The sequence below is a fragment of the Archocentrus centrarchus genome, chromosome 13, assembly GCF_007364275.1.
Source record: "Archocentrus centrarchus isolate MPI-CPG fArcCen1 chromosome 13, fArcCen1, whole genome shotgun sequence".
Lineage (NCBI taxonomy): Eukaryota > Metazoa > Chordata > Actinopteri > Cichliformes > Cichlidae > Archocentrus > Archocentrus centrarchus.
This window is the reverse complement of record NC_044358.1, coordinates 23,686,253-23,702,871: the sequence shown is the minus strand read 5'-3', so window position 1 is coordinate 23,702,871 and position 16,619 is coordinate 23,686,253. Positions and strand designations below refer to the sequence as shown.

General features: G+C 41.7%; 1 protein-coding gene across 1 annotated transcript in view; it reads left to right on the top strand.

The window, feature by feature from the left end:
* Positions 1-12,648: 12,648 nt before the first annotated feature.
* sh2b2 (SH2B adaptor protein 2) overlaps positions 12,649-16,619 on the top strand; it is a 28,275-nt gene continuing 24,304 nt past the window's right edge. The window contains exon 1 of the mRNA XM_030745308.1: positions 12,649-12,837. The gene's annotated coding sequence lies outside the window, so the exon portion shown is untranslated. The remainder of the gene's footprint in view (positions 12,838-16,619) is intronic.

Below are 16,619 nucleotides of genomic sequence, written 5' to 3'. Positions count from 1 at the left end.
TTACAGCCCACGGCCCTAAAAGAAAAACATAATTACAGCAACAAAACAACAGATGTTTTTCATGTTTAATTCTTCTTTCCTATAAAAACATGAATTATTACCTCCTAATCATTACTATTAAAACAACACAGCAACCACATTGTAGTGATCTTTTTACATGAGTTAATGAAGGTTAAATAAATAAATAAAAATCCGACGAGGGCTCATATGGAGCACTCTTGAATTTGTTTAGTGGGTGCACTGAGATGAAGAAAAAGGACTAACCATCTAAACAAAGATGGGGAATGAATTCACAGATCAGTGATTCGACCCTCAGCGGTCCCTCTGAAGTCTGCCCGCATCTTAGTATGACTGAATTAGACTGCATTATTCATGAGAGGCCTCTTCTTAAAGAGCACCACGGCTCACAGCCATTAGAGACAAACGAGACTAGCAGACTCAGACATGCACTTCCTCCTCCACCACTCTGGCTCTATCTTAAGCCCCATTTTGCTTATCAATCAGAGCAGACTCTGGGCTATCTCAGCACAATTATGGCCTCATTCTGCCCTCTAGAGCACCATTCACCTTTGACCTCAATCTTGGATTTTTTTCATATCCCCTCTCCTCTCACGCATCCTCATCACGCTTTCTTCTATATCTCTCATCTCAGCTTCTCCAGCTGCCCGTCGTCGGCACTATAAATATTAACAACCTCCATCTGTGGAATAACAAAGGTCTTGAGTAAGCCTAATGGCCTGATGTTATTTTTATTGCGGTGGACAGGTTGCTTCACTTGGACTGGACTGGCCCTTGATCCGAGAACTTTCATTAATGACTGCACATTGATGCCTCAGCATTTTATTTATTTTTTTTGCCTTGTCATGTTTATTTTAAGGCTGTTCCAAAGTGCAAATGTCATCCTGCGGTGAGAGAGAGAAGAGAAAAAAGAGGTCGTGGATTATCTAATCCCTTTTCTTTCCATCCTGCATTCAGCAGAGGGCAGTAAAGTTATGTTTTGTTATCACTATGAATTATTTAGCTGACACTTCTGACTGTAGTCCTGCTTGTCTGTGCTCGCAGCTTCCCCGTTGTCTGTTTCCTGTTAGGGAAACTGTTCCCAACATCTCCACCTCTGTCCTTGATAACACGATATAGATCTGATGCTATGACTTTTTTTTTTCTAATTAATTAGTATGTCTGTGTAGGTTCTCAGTCATCCAGGTCATAGTAGTCGAGCTTGAAAAAGGCGACTGGACTTTGTTTTGTTTTTTGAAGACGTTTCACCTCTCATCCGAAAGCTGATTTTTTATTTTTTTCTCTGGGTTATTAGATTAAAGCTTAAACAAACCACGAGACTTCTGGAACAATGTCCTTTGGACAGAGAGGAGAGGAGATATTTGGCCATAATGCACAGAACTACGTTTGGAGAAAATCAAACCCAGCATATCAGCAGAAACACTTCATACCAACTGTCAGCACAGTGGTGGAGAGGTGAGGATTTGGTCTTGTTTTACAGCCACAAGACCTGGATACCTTGCACTTATTGAGTCAACCACGAACTCCTCTGTATACCAATGTATTCTAGAGTGAAATATGAGGACATCTGTCTGAGAGCTAAAGCTTGGCTGAAATTGGGTCATACAGCAGTACAATGATCCCACGGACGGCAGCAAATCCACGACAGAAAGGCTGAAAAAGAAAAGAATCAAGGTGCTGCCATGGACCAGTCAAAGCCCAGAGCTCAACCTGCCTAAAATATTGTAGCAGAACCTTAAAAGAGCTGTGCATAAATGAATGCTCATAAACTTCAATGAAAAGAAGTAAAGTTATAAATAAGAGTGGGCCATAATTCCTCCATGATTATGGAATACAGAAAACAATTCCTTCAAGTTATTACTGCTAAAGAGGGTTCTACAAACCACTGATGGGGTGTGATTAGTTTTTCACAGGACTGCACAGAGTCACATGACTGCAGACTATAATCCATGCAATTAAACTAAACACTTAAACAAACTGTATTCCATTTAGAATATGGACTCATAACTTGAACAGCTGAATCTACAGGCATTCACTGGCTGCTCAGTTTTTAGTTGTTAACAAGTTAAACTTTTTTAATAGTTTTTTTTTTTAACTGACAGTTGTCCAGCACACACATGTTCACATGTGCCCAAACTGACTCTGCACCTCTTCCAGTTTGGGGCCTTACGAGCTTAAATTCCTGGACTTTGTGTGCTGAATGAATGAAGAGTTTTCAGTGAAGCCTGCGGGGCTGCAGCTCACTGCCTATGAATCCTGCTTCAGCTTGGCAGGTAAGGCTTTTTTTTTTTCCCAGACATCCCTCTCATTCAGAGGCATCATCTTCATTCATTTCTCTGCGGCTGTGAAAATCTCATTCAGTGCTTTCAGTGAACTAACACACCATTCAGGATTTTTCTCCTTTGTGTTACTAAGTAGCTCAGACCATAAACTGCTGCAGAGGACTGTTGCATGGTTACAGCGTGAGTGCGCGTGTGTGTGTGTGTGTGTGTGTGTGTGTGCGTGTGTGTGTGTGTGTGTGTGTGTGTGTGTGTGTGTGTGTGTGTGTGTGTGTGTGTGTGTGTGTGGGTGTGTGTGTGTGTGTGTGAAGGAGTTTGGTGCCTATATGTGCGCTAGGGAGGTCTCATTCATTTTTTTTCAGCCTCTCGTAATCCCCTTCAGAAATGTCTCAGTCCCAGTCCTCTTTTTCCTTCTTTAGCCTGTCTGCATGAAGTCGGTTTACCCCCTCCACCCCCACTTCACCCGAAATCACCCTCACCCCCTATCCCTTCCACCCCCCTGTGGGTGTTGCTATGGAAACAGGCCTCCTCTGTCAGGTGGCTCCATGCCTAACGCTCCCCTGCGCTCTGATTTGCTCTGACATCGTCTGGCTGAATCACTCTGCCACGTGATCAGTGATCAGCCAGTCCAGATGCTGAATATGGAGCTGGTCTCTCTTGTGACACCCCCCACCCCTCCGTGCCCCCCCCCCCCCTTCCCCACCTCTGAAGTCTTCTCCCCACCCTGTCATCAGGAGAAATGATGGGTGGGTGAGGTTCATGTTAACTCACAGACAAAAGATGACATTGTAGTTACTAAGAAATAAAATGTTCAAATTACATGATCTGCAACCATTCATTTTCCTCTGTTTACCCTGCAAGAGACAGGGCGAACACAGAGAAACAGACAACCATTCACACCTATGGCCAATTTACAACCACCAGTTAGCCTAACCCTACTAATTGCATATCGTTGGACTGTGACCCAGAGAGAACCCACACAGACACAGGGGAGAACACACAAACTCTACACAGAAAGCTGTCAGTAGTGGATTTGAACCCCGCAACTCTTTACTGTGACACAACAGTGCTAACCACTGCACCACTGTGCGGCCCCCCCCCATGACCTCATTTTTAAATAGATTAACCTTAATGTTGTGCTTGGACTTTTTTTTTTTTTTTCAGTTTGTTTCCTAATTTTATGATAACTGCCTATAAATGACTCATTACTTCTTTCTTCTCTTATAACAAGTATTTCCTTTGGCAAGAGGTGACACTGTTTTTTTTTTTGTTTTGTTTTGTTTTTTATGTCCGTGCCACCTTCAAAATGCCAAAAAAGTTAATGTTTGATTTCTGTGTTGCTGTTCATAAGATCAGGAAGTTTAGCTGCTCTGTGTTTCACGTCAAAACCACTTCTCTAAAACTTGAAAATACATTTTTAAAAGAAAGTCAAAGGCGGGCTGTTAATTTCCAAAAAAAAAAAAAAAAGGTTTTCAAGTAAATGTGTGAATTACTCCCTTCCCAGAAAAGTGCAAACTGGCTCTAATTGGAACAGAAAGAGAAGTGGGAAATGAGACTTTTCTAAGTGACCCCAAACTTCTGAGTAATGGGATGAACTAACTGACTTTAAAAACATGAATTATTTCCTTATTTGGTGCAGTAACAATGAAACTGGTGTAAACAACATGAAAGCATAGATCCATCCTGCATTGTATCAATAATTCAGGCTGCTGCCGGTGGTGTAATGGTGTGGGCACACTTTGGGCCCCTTAATGTTAACTGAGCATCATTTAAACACCACAGCCTACCCGAGTATTTTTGCTGACCATGTCCTCCCTTTTGTGACCACAGCGTACCCATCTTCTGATGGCTGCTTCCAGCAGGAAAACACACCAAGACTCAAAGCACCAATCATCTCAAGCTGGACATCACTGCACTCAAACGGCCTCTACAATCACCAGATCTCAATCCAATGCAGCATCTTTGGGATGCAGTAGAGTGGGAGATTTATATGATGGATGTGCAGTTCTGCAGATCTGCAGCAACTGTGTGATGCTAGCATGTCAGTATGGTCCAAATTCTCTGAGGAATGTTTTAGGCACTGTGTTGAATCTGTGCTACGAAGAAATAAGGCAGTTCTGAAGGCAAAAGTGAGTCCAACCCAGTACTAGAAAGGTGTACCTAATAAAGTGACCATGGGTGCATGGTTTGATTTTGCAGTAATTATTTCACCCAAACAGCATCTGGTTTTATGAGATCTCAAACAATGAGGAAGTAAAATAAACACGGTACAAAAGCTTTTCCAGTGTCAAGAAATCTGTGGCTGCTTAAGGAAAACCTTTTGCACAGAATCAATAATTTTCCTTTTTGTTAAAAAAACAAAACATCAGAACAAGGCCTGCCGCATTAGTGAAGTTCATCTAGACTGTACAAGAAGACAAGAAAAGAAAGACATCAAAAATATTGTAGAGTATCAAAATGAAACTCTGTCTCCTGAGAAACTGTTCTGAAAACTGTGATGAAATAAGTGAATATTAATGTGAAAGCTGCCATTTTAGCGTTTTAGCTGGTTCAGCATCATCTCTGTGAACCACACCTGTGTAAAACTGCATTTAAGCACAGCGTCTGAGTAAGTGTGCTTGCTTTCCACCACTGCTGTTTCCACCATAAAGTTCACTGTCAGACACTTTCCAGCACATGACTAACTGACGCGCTTCCCTTCCTGTTGTTTTTTTCCTCGTGTTGTTTACAGTGTCATTGATGGTGTGGTTTACTGTGCTATCTTGGGCTGAGCTCCAGAGTGGCTGGGATGACATCATCACACACATCATGCATCACCTCCTGCCAGCTCAGCAGGAGAGATGCAAAGTCAGGTACAGGGCGACACTGAAAACACACATGCACACACACACACACACACACAAACACACAAACGCAGGTCGTCTGAGGATCGGCACTGCTGATTTCTTGGCGCCCCTGTGAAAGTGTTGCAAAAGTTGGTGTGAGTCAGACTGACACTTGTGACTCTGTGCGTGACGAAATTCAACACCAGCCTGTAACCCAACAGGAAAACAAGAAATAAAGAACCTGTCTTTACTAAACAGAGGTTGAATTATTTCCTTCAGTCTGTGAACACGAGTTATATTTTGATAAGACTTCTAAAGCGAGGCTGGAGTATCAAACATTAACTTTCGAGGGGCCCCAGAAAAAAAACAAAGGTCACTCTAACTGGGTTACCTATGTTTTTGTTTTGTTTTTTAAACCATGTCCAGTTTTTGCTTTGACACAGCATGGTGCATCATGGTGCTACAATCTCCATTCAGTGCAAGCACACATTCCTGGCATTGTAACATGAGCAAAATATTTCTACTGTTTAGCTCACGGGGAAAAGATAAGATTGTTGCCCCCATGATATCTGCCAAGCCTGAATCCCACAAACCATCAGCTATGAAATAAGTTTATATTACAGCAACAGGATATAGTTTGACTTCCATCTAGACTACAAGCTTTTCACTCCCTATGAATATGTTTCATATAAAATTGGAGAGGTGAGAGAATATCTCACTGGAGCCTACAAAGGTGATTATAGTTAACTTAAAACTAAAACTAGGAGTGAAAAAAAGATTTTAGTTAACTGAAATAAAAATAAAACTAGACCTAAAAATAAAAGTACACCTTGCTAGCACCAGGTTGGACTCGCTTTTTCCTTCAGAACTGCCGTGATTCCTTGTGGCACTGATTCCACAAGATGCTGGAAACATTCCTGAGATTTTGCTCCATACTGACACGATGGCATCGCACAACTGCTGCAGAGTTGTCGACTGCACATCCGCGATGCTAATCTCTTGTTCCACCATATCCCAAAGGTGCTCTACTGGATTGAGATCTGGTGACTGTGGAGGCCATTTGAGTACATGATCATGTTCAAGAAACACATCTGAGATGAATTGAGCTATGTGACATGGTGTTATCCTGGAAAAATAAGATGGGTACACTGGTGAGCAACAATATTCAGGTAAGCTGAGATGTTGCCCAAAGTGTGCCAAGAAAATATCCCCCACACCATCACACCACCACGAGCAGCCTGAACTTTTAATGGATCCATACGTTCATGTTGTTTATACATGAGTTAATGAGCAGTTGAACGGGTGCCTAACAGTTGTACCTAATAAAGTGTCTGGTGAATACATGGCAGCTCAGATAAGCTCATAGAATTCATTCCATTAATTAGGCTGGCCTTCCTGGATGGTACTTTATAGTACACTGATACACTAATGTCTGAACTTTCTCTGTATTATTTCAAAGCGGGGCTGATTTTGGTCTGAATCCTCATTTAGCCTTCGACCTCAGGGCCCGTCTTCTTCAAGAGGCTTTGTTGGTAATTGTGTTGAAGTGAAAGCTTTCATAAGAGGGAGTATTGTGTCAGGTATGCATGAGTGAAAAGTATCATCTGTCAAATTTTTTTTTTTTATGTTCCCCATTTTACTGTCTTAAAGCTTTGTGTTATAGTTTTAGTCATGTATCCACACAGATGGCACATCCACACACTTCTACAAAACGCAGGGTGCAGACATTTTATTCTGTGCATACCAGTGAAAAGTAGTTCTTCAACGTCACGGCGGTTTTGTATGCGCCTCAATAGTCTCTGTTTCTGGTCAGGAGACAGTGAGGAGCAGTTTCTTATTAAAGCCCTCTGACACATTGATCCTCCAGCAGCCCCCAGGAGACCAATCTCCATCTCATCCACTTTAGATGCTTTCACAGGAAATCAACTCAAAAGCACCCCCCCCTTCCCGCCCCCCTTTTGTCTTCCAGCTCCCTACCACCCGCGTCTCACCCATCTGAAGTCTAAATATGGTATATACAGTGTTCTCTGATCAATGACGCCCACTGAGGAGGCCGTGCTGTTTGTGTGCACTGTAATGTTACGGGTCCTCTGTCATTGAGCTGTACTGTATGTGAGCACAAAGGACAAAATGGAAAATGCCGACCTTTCATGGCTCAATGAGAGGAATTAAAAAGGAAGAATGTGATAGGCTAGTAATTTGGAAGCATTAAGACATTGACAGAACGGGACTAAAACAGATGTGATGTGGTGTGGCCAGTGAGGAAGCTGGGGGGGGGGTGAGCATTAGTCTGAAGCGGCCACTGCCCCCTCGAGGCCCGTGTCAATTCATCCTTCCGGCAGGAAGTGTTTAAGAATCAATAAGAAGCGAGGGTCTCTAGAGAGAGACAAAGAGAGAGCCTTTGTTCGGCCCAGGTCTCTTTATGTTTCATGAAGCAACTCCTCGCCCTATTCTGGGTTTGAATTGAGAATAACGAGTTTAAAGGTTTCTGTATTCATTTCCTTATCGCTCCTAATAAAAACAGCGGTGGAGCCTCTTCCTCCTCACATGATCATCCAAACCAAATGGTTTATTATTGTAAGTTTTAAAACTTTCTGATTAGATTAAATATCTCTCACTGATGCTCCCAGAAATGTATTTATTTTTCTCAGCACATACTTTCTCTACTTTCTCTAAAACAGGTTTTGGTTGTTTTTTTATTGTCACTCCGAAGAATGTTTTTCATTCATCTGCTGGAGGTGGAAGGTCGCTCAGCGTTCAACTTACCTTAATGTTTAAGACATATACTGTATTCATAAAAACAGCTTACATAGATTATAACTAGTGTCATAACAGCTGTGGTCCAGCATGTAGTGTACATGTAGTGTATCTGTGCAATTACACACCACTTGAATCAGTGAGAGCCGTGTGCTAACCACTGTACTGCAAGTTAATTAAATCCATCTAATTATTATGGGTGAAGCAGCCGACTATTCCTTGATTAAAGAAACATTGTGTTTGCTCAGTATAAAATAATACTAATAGTAATTAAAAAGCCCATATGAAGCAGTAGTTAGCAGCAGTCGTCAGTAGTAGTAGTTTGTTAGTAGTCAAAAGCCAAAATCTTTTTTTATTTGCTCAGTATGTTTCCAGGAGCTCTTAATTTTACATAAAGGTGTGTGAAAAGAAGACACATAGATTAAATACGTGCATGTGTGTAACAAACAAAGACTGTAAATAAAAGATAGATGTGCTGTAGCTACCATAACACCACCCACTGGTTTGTGGACTCACAGCCTGAAGCCTCGGCTTTACTTTCATGGCAACTGCCATCTTGCTTTTTTTTTTGTGTGAGAAGTGTTCATATTTGCAAAAGAGGTTGTTTTGCTAGTTGCTGGCTATTATTAGCAGTGCTGGTTATCAGAAAATTGTATGGTGCAGCCCATAGATACAGATACCTGCTAATTAGTGCTCAGTATGATACAGAAAATACTAGATAGAACATTAGTTAGTATATTAATCCCTCAGCAAGCCATATTATTTCTGAGACACTGTGTTAAAAATGCTCCAAAAGGCCATCACAGACATGTTCAAAGGGTCCGGATCAGTGATTCAAATTAGATAAAGTGAAGCCTAGGAGACATCGAGACACCCACCTGTCATTCAAAATATCCTGTAATAAAGATATATCTATAGAGACCAAAATAATTTTATACCTGGCTAAATCAGTTTGTCTCCAATGTAAAGTGTGTCATTTTAACATGGGGATGGATGGATGGATGGATGGACTCAATTTTGAAGCCAGCCTCTAGAGGCCATTTGAGGAACTGCAGTTTTAGGCTCTCATATTGCTGCAGCCATTGAGTTAACCATGAACTCCTCTGCTGCTCTAATACAGGTCAGAAATGCTGTAAACTGTAACCATGTACACAACGCACAGTATGCTAGAATATTGAATAAGACACTACATACAAGAGATTAGTGGCTCCATGGTTTAAAAATTTGCTTTACATGCAAAAGATCCCCAGTTCAAGACCAGGAGGAGACACAAACGCAAAGTCTCAGGTGGGTCACAAGCTAATGTGCTCCTAGTGCTGCTCCCAAACCCAGCTAGATGGAAGGGCATAAAATCTGTGCCAAACCAAGCATGCTGATCGATCTGCTGTGGCAACCCCTGGGGAAATAGAGGAGCAGCTAAAAGTATCTTACTGCATACAGGAGATGACTTCTGCACTTTATATAAAGGTGTAGTATATATAAGCTGATTAGGCATATTTTACAGTGAAATATAAGCCTAATTTTTCCTAATGTGAGGTCGTAAGAACAGCGCAAGGTGTTAAGAAGGTAAACATAATAATTCACTAGGAATATGTACAAGGTATTTATAGTAAGTAGATTTAGTTATTGTGGTATAATCTGCAGTATACTTCTGCTTCGTCCTTATTGAAACAGTGGCCCAAAACACCTAAATTCATATGATTTCTTGGGACCGTATTCATCTGACACCAGGTCTCTGGTCTGAAGATAGTCTATTTTAGTGCTTTACAACAGCTTGTGAAACCTTGAGCTGCATCCTTGAGGACGGTTTTGTGCAGAGTGCATAAAACTGGCAACCTTTCAGTCTCCGTGCTTTTGTTTAATCATTTGTCTATACTGCTAATCATTACACAGATCACTTAGAGCTGCTTAGCAGCTGAGAGAAGAGTTTGGAAAACAAGATCACGTTGTGATGGCTCTAACTAGAAGCAGGTGTGGAGGAAACACTCAGATTAAATGCTGACCTTTCAAATCAGCTCATCCTCTCCTACTACCACCTGTCTGTGGCCTGACCAGGTCATTATTTTAGTCCTTACCCCCCCCCTGCCCAATTCAATCCTCTCAGTGAGGATTATCATGAAGATAAACTCTCCATGCCCCCACTGAGATGTAAACATCACAGGGCTAAGTGAAAAGCCTAATTTGGCTGAGCAACTTTAATGTAATAATGACAACGGTGACTTTATTTATTGCAACTTCCATGTTTGAAACGCAGCTCAGAGAGCTTTACCAAATGAAAAATAAATTATCCTTGAAGATAAGCCCGCTTAAAAACTAAACCCCATCATAAGAGGGTTTTATTTCAAATGTTGTTGACACAATCTGTTTGCTTTCTTCAGCCAGGTGATGGAAGAAATGATCATCTGATGATGCTTCTGCATGACCTCATTTCCCATTTTGTCTACATTTTTCTGTCAGTTCACTGAAGTATGAGCCTAATCCCTAACCCCACATAGGACGTTCTCTGGATTATAGTTCTTACTGTGGAGATTTATGAAACAGTGAATAACACCTTTTCATAGATTTTATGCACAGATTTAATTGTTTTGGATTAATAGGTGTTGTATTGCGGCATCTCAGATCCTAACATCCCTTTCCTCGCAGTGTTTTTGTCCTCTGATTGTGCAATTATTTAGCTGTTTACACTACAGACTGTCTTTGCTTTGTGTTTGTTGCTGTTGCTTCTGTCGCCGGAGCCACAGTAACTGTTTGCATGACCTTGTAATCACCTCTCTAGTGGTAAAAGTGTTTAGTATCATTCTAATAACCAGCTCTGACAACACAAAGCAAAACGAAGAGTAAAATCAGATGTTTGAGAGACTGTCCTGAAACCCCCAGTGAGCTGTTTCAGTGGTGCTTCAGTGGTGTTGGGGTTGCTGGTTTAAATGAGAACTTGAGGAGGTGCCACCCCTTAAGACACCCACCTTGTCCTCCACTCATGTGTATCTGGGTCTGTGGACTCTGGGGCTGCAGCTCATGTGTTTATATGCTGCCATGCATGTGGGTGCTCTGAAGAGTGGGTCAAATGTCCTCTTTTTTAATGTGAATTTATTCCTTAAATAGCACACGCAGATAAACAGGACATCTAGCATTGTGTCAGCTGCAAGTTATGGCAACAATAAAAGGGTGTGGCTCCTTTAAGGGCAGTGCTAAATAGATCAGTGAAACACACACACACACACACACACACACACACACACACACACACACACACACACACACACACACACACAGTGGAGGAAGATGCGGTCAATTCGACCAAAGTCACCCACACACAATGTCAGTAGTTTAGTGCCTTCAAGTTAAAAGCCCCCAGAATAATATTGACTGATTCATTTTTGAGGAAATAAAAATTGTGTACAAAAGTGTGTGTGTGTGTGTGTGTGTGTGTGTGTGTGTGTGTGTGTGTGTGTGTGTGTGTGTGTGTGTGTGTGTGTGTGTTTAATATAGTTTTTTTCCTTTCCTGTGGATGCTAAATCTGAACAAAGGGCAGGTCATCTTTAAAATGTCTGCTTTTAAGGAACCAAGCATTTTAGCTGAACCGCATCTATTTTCAGTTCTATATTTCTATGCAAAGATAAAGGAAAACACACAGTTTACTATAACTCATAGAAACCACGTATGAATCAGTTTGTGATCATTTGTGTTTAATGTCCAGAAATAAGCATCGCGTGATCTCAAAATTACATTAAAAACGACATGATACAAGGTCCCGCTTCTGCTATTTTCCTGACAAATTTTCTCTTAAAATTATATTTAAAAAAAAAAAATCTTGACTGATCATAAAGGTAACTTTGTAAAACTGTACACAACAAAGACAAATATATACACACACATATATATATAGAAGCTTGTTTTCTAGTAAACAAGCACACCTTGCATTTCAAACAATGCTGTTCTTTTTTCTGGCAGATGGATATAAAAATCTTTTTTTAGTGGTTGTTGCATAATTTGGGAAATCTGTGGTAAAACTAAAATTAAACACTTCTCTTTTCATTTTTTCTGAATGCACATTAATTTCCAGTAAAGGACAAAGTACCACCTTGGGCAGGATTTAGTTTGATATTATGTATCTAGTGTTAACTTTGGGTGATAAATAAATAATATTACTTTGGTTTGCAATGACAAGTTTGGGTTAATTAAATTCGTCTTGTAATATGATTTTAACTCATAGTTGCATTTGAATATTTTCCTCTAACATTCGTCTAAATTTCATGGCGCTTTCACCACAAAAAAGGCGCTAGCAAGTGAAAATGAAGTCAGGGAAGAGCATTTAAATCAGCAAAACCACATGTTCTTTCAACTAACCCACGCTATACTGAGCAAGCTTGGGGGGGGGGGGGGGGGGGGGGGTGCTCAGGTTTCCCATTACTTGCTATAAAGAGCTGGGGAGCATTGAACACTAGGATCAAGGAACCCTGGCAGTTTGGTGTTTATAGCCACTCAAAGCTGGCAGCTCACACATCCCACATGCAAACTTGTTAGGGACATGTCCCTGTGGACCATTTCTACGCAAACACAGCTATCGCAGCAATTTAGCAGATTTATAATCTGCACAGAGACGCTCCACTCAAACTGTGGCCTTCAGAGCAGGCAACTCGCCCCCCCCCCCCCCCCCCCCCCCCCCCCCCGCCCTCAAATTTTAGCTTTATTCTGAAAGCATTAAGCGGAAGTAGCAGCTTTTCTGACTCTCCCTGATTGATGGTGGTCTGTGCAAAGCGGAGCCAAGTATTCAGCAGAAGCAGCATAGTGCGTCGAGCGGAGATGGAGGTAGAGCTGACCGGCTGTGAGCTCTTATAAACTGGAGCTAAGAACAACATCCGAGCCCGGAGAATAACCATGTTTAATCCCGAACAGTGAACATCTTCACCAGGATCGCCTCAGAAACGCCAGCGTCATGAAACCAGTCCTGTATTGAGGTGAGAGCTGTTGGCACCGCAGCTACTGCTGCGTTTTATTTCTTATTTAGCGCGTCTGGACCATCCTGACGATCATGGTTAAGACATTTCTGCAGAGCATTTTTCGTGTGCTCATGCTGAGAGGAGAAAGGCATCAGCATCGTGATTTGCCGAGGACGCAGCAGCAGCAGCAGCAGCAGCAGCACACCTCCAGGTGCTGAGGCGGAGAGGAGGCTGCTGTGTTTGGGTGTTAAACCCGTTTCATCCCCGCAGCCAGTCTGTGAGCTGAAACCTGCGCTGAGAATCGGCTTTTGATGGCAGAGAGCAAGTGCAGTCGTTTGATGATGATAGCGGTTTGTTTTGGGGTTGAATAGAGAGCGAGAGAGCGTGTGTGTGTGTGTGTGCGTGTGCGTGCGTGCGTGTGTGTGTGTGTGTGTGTGTGTGTGTGTGTGTGTGTGTGTGTGTGTGTGTGTGTGTGTGTGAGGCTTCCTGGTCATGTGGGAGGTCGCGGTGTAAAAGGGGGCTTTTCCGATAATCCATTTAATAGACTTGGGGGAGTTCAGTGTGGTCGGTCACAGGACGGCTCGGGGTCCTGATGTTATGTACAGACTAGGTCCGCTCGTGCGGATCCAGAATCAGTGTATCAGCTCGTGACGCTACACGCGGACTCCCATTCATCGCCCGCTTTTGGACCTGTATCTGTCAGCCATTCAGCAGGAGGCTGCTGCCGATTCCCATTCATGAAGTCCAGTGCGCAGCCTGTACAACGATCCACTGTCGGCTTTAAATAGGCTCCCCGGGCCTGCAGTAGGCCTGTTATGGGCCTGCTATTGACTTTCTCTTATGTATCTTTTTATTGGCTACACGAGGCAGTCAGTTAATATGAAGCTTCTTCAGTCAGATTTGACCAGGATACAGATCTGCTCATGTTTATGTTTCCAACATTGTAATATTCTAGTAACACTCCTCTGAGCCTGTATTGCGTCTCTGTCTCCAGGTTTTGGTTTTCTAGTGAAATAATAGAAGAAAAACAGTATTTTATTTTCCATGTTTTAATATTGATCGGCGATGCTTTTCTTTTTTTGTGAGTTCCCTTAAAAATCAAGACTTTTAAAGACTGAACAGTTCTTTGAATAAAAGTTAAGCTTCCCAGACCTCACATGAGCTCTTCTGCCAGTTGATAAAACAACACCATGCACAGGAGAGTGGGCAGAATAACACAAACATTCATGCAGTCCACAAAATGTTCCTTATATGCCTTAAAATCACTGTGATATTTTGATCCTCTGAGGCTTCTGGTACTACGCTGTGATATTACTACCAATTAACGAAATGCACCTAATTAGACCTAAAGTCTATAATAGTTTAACAACATTTAAGTTTAAGCAGCATTTCTTTAAGGTTACATTTGTACAAAGATACAACATTCAGACCTGAGTCAAAATGAGACTATCAAGTAGGAGAGCATTTGTTGGCTGCTATATAAAGTGTGATGCAGTCCAATCATTTACAGTGTGTTGTATAGGCTGTTAGATTCCTATGTTCTGATAATATTTACGGGATAAAGCTAAACACTAAAACTTTCACACGTGATGGTATGTCTCTTAAGTTTTGCTATTTATTCTGCACTGCACTACACTCGTGCAATCAGATAGACAAAATTTCTCATGCATGGCTGGATGGATCCATGCTTTCATGTTGTTTACATCAAACCCTGCCACTCGAATGTTGCAACAGAAATCGAGATTCATCAGACCAGGCAATGCTTTTCCAATATTTGCTTTCCAGTTTTAGCCACCCTGTGCAAAATGCAGCCTCAGTTTCCTGTTCTTCTGCTGGTGTGGCCCATCTGCTTCAAGGTTTAATGTGTTTTGCATTCAGAGATGCTCTTCCGCATACCTTGATTGTAATCCCAGTAGATCAGCAGTTTCTGAAATACTCAGACCAACCCGTCTGCCACCAGCAACCACATTCAAAGTCGCTTAAATCACCTTTTTTTCCCCATTCTGATGCTCAGTTTGAACTTCAGCAGCTCACCTTCACTACATCTACGTGCCTAAATACAGTGATTTGCTGCTGTGTGAGTGGCTGATTAGATATTTGCATTAATGAGCAGTTGAACACGTGTACCTAATAGCATGGTCAATGAGTATATCTGATACTAGGAGAAACCTGTAATATTCTTGCGGGGTGATGGGTTACATTTTGGCGCTGGGTGAAGTGGGTGCGGTAAAACAGAATGCAAGTCCATTACAGGGCACAGATGACGGCCACACTAGCATTCGCATCTACAGTTATCTTAAGCCACATGCCTTTGGACTGTGGGAGGAAACCAGAGCCTCTAGAGGAAACCCACACAGGCACACAAATGATAAAAAATAACTGACAGATTGATCATTATTGAAAATTAGATTTCTGTGCAGATCTAAATTTTCAGTTTCAACTTTAAATGTGTTTTTGCTTCACATCATTTAAGATAAATTAAGGCATGCACATTTTCAAACCTGAAATACGATGACTTGATAAATAAAATAGTAAGTGTAAATAGCAATGACTAATCCACCACTGAAGTTAGCCACAAAGTCACACAGATCTACAGCAGGTAATGCATTAAACACGTCACCAATTTTCTAAGTAAATATATCTCTAAAGGTTCTGTTGACACGAAATCTGCAGCAGATGTTAGTAACGATGCATCCAATCCACACATGCAATGAAATCAAACCATAGATGTCCATAAATTAAGTTATGCATAATAATAAGAAATGACAGGGAAAAGTATTGAGGGAGGTGCAAAAAGGCAAGGAAAGTCAAGACAGCAGCTGAAATCTATCAGTAATTAGAAAGCAATCCTGCCACTTAGTGCAAATTAATATCAGCTGGTTTAGTCCCAACTGCTGGCCTATTAAAAAGGTGTCTCATTACCAAGATGGCACCTGAGAAACATCTCATGATGGGTAAAACGTAGTGAGCTCTTGCAAGACTGGTGCAGTCTTACTGTTGCAAAACATGTTGATGGCGTTGGTTACAGAAGAGTTTCTAAACTACTGAAAGTTCCAGTCAGCCCTGTTGGGGCCACAATCATTTCACCATAAACTGGCCACAACCATGTGCTCCCTGCAAGATTTCAGACAGAGGAGTGTAAAGAATTATCAGAAGAGCCAAGGACCACCTGTGGAGAGCTACAGAAAGGCCTGGAATCAGCAGGTACAAACATTTCAAAGAAAAGAAATAATGCAATCAACGGCCTTGGCCTGTATGCACGCTCACCATGTAAGGGCTGTTTTTCAGCATATGGCATTGGCATGCTTCATATAATTGAAGGATGGATGGAAAAATGTACGGAGACTCTGCTGCCGTCTACCGGGATGATGAAGATGAAACGAGGGTGGACGTTTTAGGAAGATAATGATCCCAAACACACAACAAAGGAAAATCTCAACTGGTTTCAGAGAAAGGCAATAAAGCTGCTAGAATGGCCCAGCCAATCACCTGACCTGAATCCAATTGAAAATCTATGGAAGGAACTAAAGCTCAGAGTTCATAGGAGTGTGTGGAAGCTTCAGGATTTCAGTGTTTGTGTGGAAGAATGGGCCAAAAGCATGTGACCAGTTTCTCCATACAGGAGGCATCTTGAAGCTGTCATCACAAAGTCCGAAGTATTAAATAAATTCCAGTAAGCGCGTTCAATACTTCCCCTGTCATTTCTTATTACACATAATTTATGGACATCTGTGGTTTGATTTCTTTGCATGTGTGGATTGGACGGATTGTTACCGACGTCCGCTGAAAATTTTAATGTC